Consider the following 10,884-nt stretch of genomic DNA (forward strand, 5'->3'; position numbering starts at 1 on the left):
TCATAAACTTATTCTCTCACCAAAAGGTGCTGGATTCACATAATACTTTAAGAAATATTTCCAACCACCTCATGTCATAAAGAAATCTACGCCACTGTTCATCTTCACATTAGCCATATGGCAGGGTGGCAAGTCAGTCCCCTCCCCTGCTTAGTCGACAGATGTATTGTGACAAATCTTATGATTTGCATCTTCCTTTTGTTCTATTTTAGACCCTAAATTAACCCCATTTTTTTAGTATTAAAATGCCAAATTGCCGCGCGCGAAGGAAAAACATTTTGTGAGTAGATCTGCGAGACGTGCCCTTGTAAAATAATTCTGGTGTTTTTTTCATATTGAACTTGAACACGAATCTCAAAAATGATAGTTATAATTCCATCCATTCTATAATTCATAAATATGAGTGCTAGGACAGCTCCTCTGATGCTTGGAAAAAGCATAAAACTTGTATATTGGGACTATTAAAATTAACCAAAAGTTGTGAAAGCCCTATGCATCATCCTTTGGAATGATTTTAGGCCACATATTGTCCTCAATTTCTTCATTTTAGCTTTTTGTTCACGCGCTTCGAGCACATTTGTCCAGGTAATGTTCTTTTAGTAGCATATCAGTGGGACGATTTGGTAATTTCCCCCCCCCCCCGGCTCGGTGACTCCGATACCGTACATCTCTCTTTGAATTTTAGCATTGAAATGGCATATTTTCTGGGGACAGCTTGGGAAAAAACTTGGATTACAATTAAAACCCTTAAAAAATACCAAATGACAATTTGAATTACTTAAGCATTTTTTGTTCACACTTTCGCTGTGATCACTGAATTGGTCTTTAAGCCGCGGCCTATATTATAATAGTACGTCATACGCGTCAGTGCAAGTAGCTCCAGAAATCCCGACCCAGTCCGTTGAATTGCGTGTTTTTTATAGATATCACTTTATTTGATTTGATTTCTCAGTGACTTCTGGTTTTTATTTGCCTATCCACTGACTTATCGCGTTTGTTTGCCAATCACGTTTGCAGTTTCTATTAACTTTCCTAGGGGAAGTTATTACCGCATCGAATTTTTTTTTATCACCGATCAATATATTGTATTCGAGCTCTTAAATTATTAATAATACTATATGCTATAGGCCTAGCCTATGGATACATTACAACATACTTGATGGAAAGGTACTTTTTGGTGGGAAAAGGTCAACAGTGGTCAAAATTCAAAATTGCTTCAATCTTTTTAAGAGCGGTTACTGCACTGCACCATAGCTGAACCATGGAGCTTTAGCAGTATATTCAGCATCGAAGTGGTTACGTAATTCTCTTGGTTACCGGATCACGCTACTTTGGTATGCCTTCGAGTGCCATATACTTTATGTAGTGATCATTTCGATCGTGGTTCATTACTCTAGCGCGTGATCCCGTTGACATAGTAACATTACGTAACTTCGATACTGAATTGTACTGTCTGTTCAATTAGCTTAGATTCTTGAATTTTTAAGATATTTGAAAAAATAAAAACTTGTGGCCAAAGTCATCAAAGAAAAGTGTTAGCACAGCCTTAGACCTAACGTGATTTATACTTTTCAAATTCCAAAGTTTAATTTAAAACCCCATTTCTTTTCAATTTTGCCTCATTTTAGGCAGTTACTTGGGTCCACCGAAAGGGTTCGCGACCTTTTTACAAATCGAGTGGGACGGTCCATTCTCAACTTAGGGCATAGACCCTATCCAATTTAGCAAAACAATCTGTCCACCAATCTGTCCTGTCATTTCAATTGTTATACCGTTCCGGTTATTGGATAGGTTCTATAGGTGATGATGGTCCACCGGTTACGTTTTATGCATAACATTATTCTGAGCATTATATTTTCCTAAACAATGACATTAAAATTATGGATTTGTTCTTATTTCAACTGGTTTACAATGTAAATTGAGTTTTGTTTAATACCACCATTCCTTCCCAAGAATATCAGCATTTTCAGATACAGTGACTTTACAAGAATTGTTGTTGTTTTTGTAACCTGATTGTTTTAAATAATATGTTCTTGTACAAAAGTTGTTTTGGTTCACAGTTTTGTCAGTTTGTTTCAACAAACAAAACGAAATAACAAATTGAAAATAAATGTGTAGTTTTATAATAGGCCTATAGGCCTACACCTTCTCAAACCCATTCTCAGACCCATTCGCACAATAAATAAATAAATAAATAAATAAATAAATAAATAAATAAATAAATAAATAAATAAATAAATAAATAAATAAATAAATAAATAAATAAATAAATACGCAAGGAACGTATAAATATAAGCTGGGCCTATTTTAGAAAATCTTAGTTCATAAATAATAACGTAATGTAGGGTTTCAACACAAATTAAGCATACTGGCCAATACTTTGCTGGACAATACTTCCTGATGCGGATGGTCGAATAAATACTATCGTCCCCATTGCTCTAAATGGATTGATTCAAAAAAGTTTATGGTACCCGACGTTCTACGGCTTTTTATAAAAATATCGCGGGAAAAGACCAAAATTGAAAAGAAATGGGGTTTTAAATTGAACTTTAGAATTTGAAAAGTATAAATCACGTTAGGTCTAAGGCTGTGCTAACACTTTTCTTTGATGACTTTGACCACAATTTTTTATTTTTTCAAATATCTTAAAAATTCAAGAATCTAAGCTAATTGAACAGACAGTAGTATACAACTATTACATCTTTCTGATATGAGGAGTGTCACCCCGGTGGGGAATACATTTTCATTATATAGGCTCTTTCATTTGACACCACCCGGGCCCCCTTCTTAACATTTTGATATGAAAAGGACCCAGGAGTGTCACCCCTGGTATGGAAATATTTTTTATTATATTCTTTACTTTGTTCTCTACCATTTGACACCACTCAGGGGTCACCTTCTTGGCATTTCGAGATATGAAGGGTACCCAAAATATGAAGATCTTAAGAGGAGTGTAACCCCCGGTTGGGATTTTTTTTTCATATTTTTGACTTTTTCTCTTTCATTTCACACCACTGAGGGGGTCATACCTTCTTGGTATTTTGAGTGTGAAAAGGACCGATATGAATATTGACCCGAGTATCAACCCGGGTGGGAAAATAATTTTAGATTCTCTTTCATTTGACACCACCCAGGTAGTCATACCTTTTTGGCATATATGCTCGTTTTAGACCAAAAAGCGAGCAAGTAAGAGTAATATAGGCTGATACCATTACATGGTTCAGCAAAAACTATATACCCACTGTGAACTATATACCATGAACGTCAATGATACCAAAGCAAAGGATTCAGAAAAAGTATACTTTGTCATATCTGTTAGCAACCATTCTCAAGTTAAAAGCAAAAAGGTCAAAGGTCATATTTTGGGCTCCACGTGGGTCAACTTTGAAAAATATTCTCTGATTTGTTCATTCTGGAAAACACTCCAAGAATAGATTGCCATATCTAGGATGTTTCGTTCCCTCGGTAGCAGGGTAAAAGAGGTCAATGGCCATTGAACTTATTTGACCCGATTTTGATGTTACCTATTTAATTAAACACCCTGAACAGTGCAAAAAATCATCAATGAATTGTGTTTGCAAGAGAAACAATTTGAGACTATTTTGGTGAAAATCCCCTGGGTGAAAATCAGACAATTTTTGGTATTTGACCAACATTCGAGCTTTTGGCTTATAACTCAAGAAACATACATCACAGATAGGGTAATTCATGATTGGAGCTTCAACCGCAAAAATAACACCATGCGAATATATCCAAAAATGTATTACAAGTATAGGGCAGGACTTAGCAATCACGAAAATAACATTCGTGAAAATGTCTCTCTTACTCTAAATCATGAAAATAACAGCTCATGAAATTATCCCTTTACAGTAGTACAGCCTGTACAGGTATACTATTATCCACCAAAAAAAACGTTGACAACGTAAAGAAAGCAGCAAGTTTAAAAAGCCCCCACCTCGGCTCACTTTTTGAAAATTGGTCCCATTTGTAAAAGATACTGACTTAATCTTTGTCATAATTATCAACTTAAAACATTTCCAGAAGTGTTATGTATCTTTAATGTGCCGATGCGATATTAACTTGTTAGCATTCTGGAACGATCAGAAAGGTTATTATGTTGTTCTTGGCCAATATCCTATATATGTTTTGTTTTATAATACTTATTAAGTACATGACCAATGATTGAATTAAACGAATAACAAGTAGGCATGTTAATGGCAATGATGCTATTGTTTAAACGTTAAAAACACCGATTTGCTGTTGATATTCAAAATGGGACCAAGTTTCAAAAAGTGAGCCGAGGTGGGGGCTTTTTAAACTTGCTGCTTTCTTTACGTTGTCAACGTTTTTTTGGTGGATTTTCTTTCTTTTTATGAATGTAGCCAAGCAGCTCTAAGCTTGGAAAGTCATCGGGTTACGAAGTACTCCATAAAACGAATATAACGAAAAATAGATGTTTGAAATTATGTTATCCTTGATTTATGACATTAAATAATTTAATACAACTTTATCAGCCGTTTGTTTTGAAAACTTGCTGGTCACTGCTACCGCGTGACTGTAATGTTAATAGGGATACATATACATTTTAATATACTTTAATTATTCAAGGCAACTAAGAAAATGTAAATATGAACAACACATACCCAATGTTGACGATGCCAGCGAAACACAGAGTCAGTCCGATTTACTTCAAATTGAAACTATGTAGCAAGGCTTATACTACGGAAGCGTCTAAGTGCCACGACTTAGCAAGATAATTATGCTTTAATGATTGTGGTTTTTGTAGCCCTGCGGGGCAATCTAGTTGGATATCCAAATTTCGCGGTTGATAGTTCTTTGTAGCCCTGCGGGGCAATCTAGTTGGATTTCCCTATTAAGCGGCGGTTGTTGGCGGTCTTTCGCGGTTTGTAGTTTTAATTTCCCTCAATCTTCATGCCCTACCCTCAATCGGGGGTTAATTTATAGTTTAAGCTTGTTGGATAACTATACTTCGCGGTGTGTGGTTCTTTGCAGTCATGCGGGGCAATCTAGTTGGATATCGAAATTTTGCAGTTGATAGTTATTTAGATTTATAGATCTAGTTGGATTTCCCTATTAAGCGGCGGTTGTTGGCGGTCTTTCGCGGTTTGCCCTAACCTCTATCGGGGGTTAATTTATAGTTTAAGCTTGTTGTATAAGTATAACTATACTTCACAGTGTGTGGTTTTTGAAGCCCTGCGGGGCAATTGGATGTCTCTAAGCAGCCGTTGTTGGTTGTCTTTCGCAGTTTGTGGTTTTAATTTGTTGGATATCCAAATTTCGCGATTTGTGGTTCTTTGTAGCCCTGCGGGTCAATCTAGTTGGATATCCCTAGTGAGCGGCGGTTTTTGGCGTTCTTTCGCGGTTTGTGGTTTTAATTTCTCTACTTTTTTCAGGCCCTGGCCTCTATCGGTGGCTAATTTGTCTTTTAAACTGGTTGGATATCCATATTGCGCGGTGTGGGGTTCTTTGAAGCCCTGCGGGGGTAATATAGTTTGACATCCCTATTGAGCGGCGGTTGTTGGCGGTCTTTCGCGATTTGTGGTTTTAATTTCCCTTGTTCTTCAAGCCCTGCAGTCTCTAAGGGGTGTAATTTATAGCTTAAGCTTGTTGGATAACCATACTTCTTTGTAGCCCCGCAGGGCAATTTAGGTGGATATCCAAAAATAACGGTTTGTGCTTCTTGGTAACCATGTGGGGCAATCTAGTTTGACATCCCTATTGAGCGGCGGTTGTTGGCGGTCTTTCGCGGTTTGTGATTTTAATTTCCCTCATTCTTCAAGCCCTGCTCTCTATCGAGGGTTAATTAAATAGTTAAGCTTGTTGGCTATCAAAATTTCGCGGCTTGTGGTTCTTTGCAGCCCTGTGGAAAATCTTGTTGACCCATTCCATGTCAATGTGCACCGCAGCACCTATATCTTTTAAAGTAAAGGAGTTACAAGTTTTCTGATAGCAGATTTGAATTCTACACCAAAAAGTACCCCAGGATACATACTTTTCAAAGTTTTAAAGGGTTCCTTTATACATTTATGGACCTCCAAACGTCGTCTTTCGCGTTGCGACACATTTTTTACGCTGTCCCCCCTAATATTCAAATTGATGCCACGGGAAAACGAAATGGAGTATGAAGCTCAAATTTTCAGAATTTTACTTTCTCATCAATATCTACCACCACACAGAAAAAGAAAAAAATTGAAGAGGTGCTGGAGTTGACATGGAATGGGTCTGTTGCACATTCCTATAGGCTGTGCCAAGTTGTTATGTGTGTCTGTGGTGGGGACAGTCCCTCCTTTCAATAGGCCTTTGTGTATTTTTGCCGCTTTGCTAATTTGTCTTTACGTATGACTTTAATGGCCTTCCATATTTGGTTGTCTCTTTTTGGATACGTTTTTGTCCCTGCTGGCCTTCCATATTAGTGGAACAATTTTTCACACCTATAGAGTGTATACAACAAACCAACCGGAACGGTATAACAATTGAAATGACAGTCATGTAGGAATACAGTTCTACGATAGCTGAAGATGACAGAGGGACATGTCTCTAGATCGATTCAACAACCATTCATACATATTACATGTTTTATGCGAATCGCCCCGTGGTAGGACAGAACTTTATTTAAATGAGAAAATATTGGTAACCTGATCTAGTTTCTTGTGTTATTCAGATTGTGTTGTTCAGATTTAAATAAATAAAGAAAGTAATAAAGAGATTTCTTTTATTATTTGTTCTGTTAGCGGCTGCACTATAGGTTTTTTTTTAAATAGGCCCTTAATATAATAAATAATAACCTGAGAATCAAACATCTTGCTTTGATAAAAAAAAAATCACAATAGTACTGGATGATTAAAATTGTGTTATCCTTGATTAATGACAATAAAATTATTGTTTAATACAATATTGAAAAAAAAACCAGTTGGTCATCGGGTTTCGAACTCGGATCCCCGGAACCGGAGTCGAACGCCGAAACCATTGAGCTACGGGACTCTGATATAAATTGCTGTGTCGAAGTACATTTTTTATTATATGAATGGGTGCATCGTCCGGAAAGAACAAAAGAATTGTGAAAAACTTTATATTTTGGCGAATGGGGTTCAGAATTTTTATGTAGGGTATCTCAGAAAATGCTAGGGTATAATTGGAAGTAAATCTGAAAAAGTAGTGTGTAGGTGATTGCCCGCTAGTGCTGTAGCCTTGTCCAAAAATTCTGGATCAACATTATTTTCCACTAATTTTCGCTATGAAATACCGGGTGAAATGAAGCAAAAGTGTTTGTTTATTATTAAACAATGGTTGACTGTAGGATCGGTGTCCCTTTTTGAATTAATGAGTTGTCAAGATATTACATTTGGGACTCTAAATAACATTAAACATGGTTTTAGATACACTTTGTACCCAGCGAAAAATATCATAGAACAATAGAAGTCAAGTGTTTTAATGTTAGGTGTAAATATAGTCTCGCGGGAGCATCTTATTAGTCTTCTTTAACAGTCTTTTTTTTTTTTTAAACTTGCTGGTCACGGCTACCGCGTGACTCTAATAAGTGCTAAGCAAATTACTGATTAGTGGCAATCAATTAGATTTACCAATACATGAAATCGTCTCAGATCTAGGCACTGTCATTTTATCTCATTAGTTTGGCTCAAAATGAAAAGAGCACATGTTTGATATCTCATTGATTGTTTTGTGAAAAAAATGTGAGAAAGTTTATAATATTGCATTCAATAACAAAGGTAAAGGTGCAATATGGGTTACGCACAAAATAACACAACTTTTCTTTTGTTTTATGACATGCATTGTCTTTGCTATTGGATCTTTCCATTTATTATAAGAAACAGTGTTTTTATGTTACACATAAATTACTACATTATTTTTCTTAACTAGTAAAATATATTGCTTTGATAGTACAAGTGGAATGTATAATACATAATGAATAAACACATCCCAAAAAGTTACCTCCTTCATTACTGAGACGAATATCTCAGCTTCATTAGGCCAAATAAAAAAATAAACATGTTTCACGTCCCCTCCCGCTTCCTTTTTTGAGGTTTCTTCAATTTTATTTTTATTTTTTGAAATTCAGTTATAACTTTACAAAAAATATGTCTAGGAAGTAGAGATAAAAAAAAAGCGCAGTGATTTATAGTGCGCTATGTATAGGCACAACGCCTAGACGCTGATCCACAAGCCTCAGCACACTTTACAGGTTGTAGCTGACCACTATGGCCCCACATCATTCCATAAACCATTCAACAACAATTCAGGGACTTTGCTGCTTCAAGAGCGCACACCCTACACATTCCACAAATAACCTTCGCAACCAGGATCAGCTCCCCGAGTTTCGTACGGGTTACAACGAGACAAATTAGCAGTAAGTTCTTTGTCCAGGGTAATTTCAAGCTTACTCAATTATTTCCACGAGAGCGTACTAGGTACTGCCAGGGTTCGAACCCGCAACCTCTCGCACCATAGTCGAACGCCTTATCGATTGAGCTAACTTGACTGCAACTTGAGATACTTTCTATAGCATTGCTAATATACAAGAAACACTTTTATAAGGTTTTGTGATAGTTAGAGGGCCTATCTCTCAGAACAACAAATAAAAAGAGGCCTCCTCCTTTTTCCAGGCATTATTGTATACACTAAAACAGCTCTATTTTTATGGGTATTTACACTGATTTTGCGATAAAAAAATAAAAATAAAAAGCCCCTTCCTCCTTTTTTTTCAAAAACCGGACGTGAAACACGTTTTTTTATTTTACTTGGCCTTACATCAAAATGACCCCCCCTTCTTTACAAGATAATAACGCAAAATCTATTGCCTCAAATTTTAAAACTGAAATAGCAAAAAGATACCATGCTTTGTTCTGCAACAACATCTCCACTTTTTTGAGATTTTGGCATAAATGAAAAAAGCCCATATTTTTCTTATTGGTCCTCGGATATATAAGGGTTGAAATACGTTTTGTTTAACTTGAAATGTGAACTTGAAAATGGGTAAAAACATTTTTGGCTCTCATATCAAAAGCAAATGAAACACTGTGAAGACATTCGACAGCTAACAAGGTTCACGGTCATATTTAGAAGTAGCATGTGATGAAATCGGACTATCCTCCTTTAATCTGACAACACTGAAGTGTGCTGAGCCCAGGGATAGGTTCTTGATGTTGGATAGATGAGGATTCTGAAAACTCGCCCCAAAATTATACCACATTTAATAGGATACCAGGATTTGAGCTGGATTTTAATTATAGGTTAATAAATGGGGTTTCACTTGTTGGGAGTGAAATTGTACAAAATAAGGGACATACACTGAGATACTTATACATTTAATACACAAGCCCCGAAGGAGGGAGTGCATTAGACACATCAACATCGCAGTACAAGCGCATTTATTTTGAACAATTTCTTGAGCAACAAGTTAAACCCATAACCTATTTCATACACAAGAAAAAAATCCTGTGATTTTTATAACACAATTGTCACTAAAAATGTTGGAAAATGCAAGCATAGTGCGCGCCATGCAATTATACAATATTTATGCACGGCTAGTAATTTACTAATGTGTGCTCTGATTGGTTCTCACTATCTAGAAGTGTATGAATACGAAAATAATAATCCATCAGTTGGTGATATACTTTGAAAAATCACTACATCTCTAAACCAGTTTACTGCCATTTTACAACCCATTAATGTTATACCTGCATGTAACCTTCCAAGCTGCAAATCCCTGTTCAACAACTGCCCCCATCTGGGGTGAATCCTTACACTATACTATAAATTCTATTTGAATGAACACAGCCTGACATAGCGTGACAATTTTTCGCGTACACTGTGCGATGTACACATACAGCTGTTGAAAGCCGTGTTCATTCAATTGAAATTTCTAGTATAATTTTCTCTTGATAGTGAGTAATTTAAAGGGAACTGTCCCACCACCCACATAAATGTACACATCCATTACAATTTTGATCTAATTGCACTCAAAAATATTGATTATATACAAATTATTTTATAAAGATATTACCTCAGCTGCATGTACATAATTATACATATCCTAAAGCTTTTATGGCAGGTACCTCTTTAGAAACTAACAATATTATTACTATGCCAATTGCACAAACTACCACCTTTTTTGGTAAAACATGCTTACAGAATTGCATTGAGATTTGCATTATTCAATTGTTATCACCACAGTTATCTAAGAATTTAGAAGACATAAAACAAAATAACAAATACGCTGCATTAAATTGCTTTCTTTCAAATATAATTCAAACGTTATTTAACATTTTCTAATCTGCAGCATTTGATTTTCATAAATTTTCATGGTGTATTTATTTCTTTTGTCATTTTATATTTCGTATTTGACTTTGGTGAGACATTCAATGTCCGAGACTGTTCTCTCATAATTAGGGGTGTGAGTGACCACATAATTATTTTAAAAAAGGTAAGTATGAAAAGTCTGAAAAGCTCTGCATTTTGGAAAGCTCCTATACTTTTTACAGAGAAAGTGCAGAAAAAGAACTGAAAATCAAATTAAAAAGTCTGAATTCATATTTAAATCTGAACTCACACCCTGCATGATACTTCCTATAAGCTAAAAAGTCTTCTCTCTCTTACATAAATCTCTCAAATTGTAAACGCATGATATACCCTACTTCTCTATACATACATAAGAATTTGTTAATATCCCAGCAAACACAAAATGTTTTACAGACAATAATTAAACATTAGGTTATGTAAAGGGTATAAAACGTTTTTAATAACATAATGTTATTAAGTGTTTACAAAAATATTTTGCCAAAAAATATTTCGCAATAATGTTTTTACAGGATTTTTAAAAATGAATGTTGTTGTAGTTTTTTTATA

The sequence above is a fragment of the Amphiura filiformis genome, chromosome 7, assembly GCF_039555335.1.
Source record: "Amphiura filiformis chromosome 7, Afil_fr2py, whole genome shotgun sequence".
In the NCBI taxonomy this organism is placed as follows: domain Eukaryota; kingdom Metazoa; phylum Echinodermata; class Ophiuroidea; order Amphilepidida; family Amphiuridae; genus Amphiura; species Amphiura filiformis.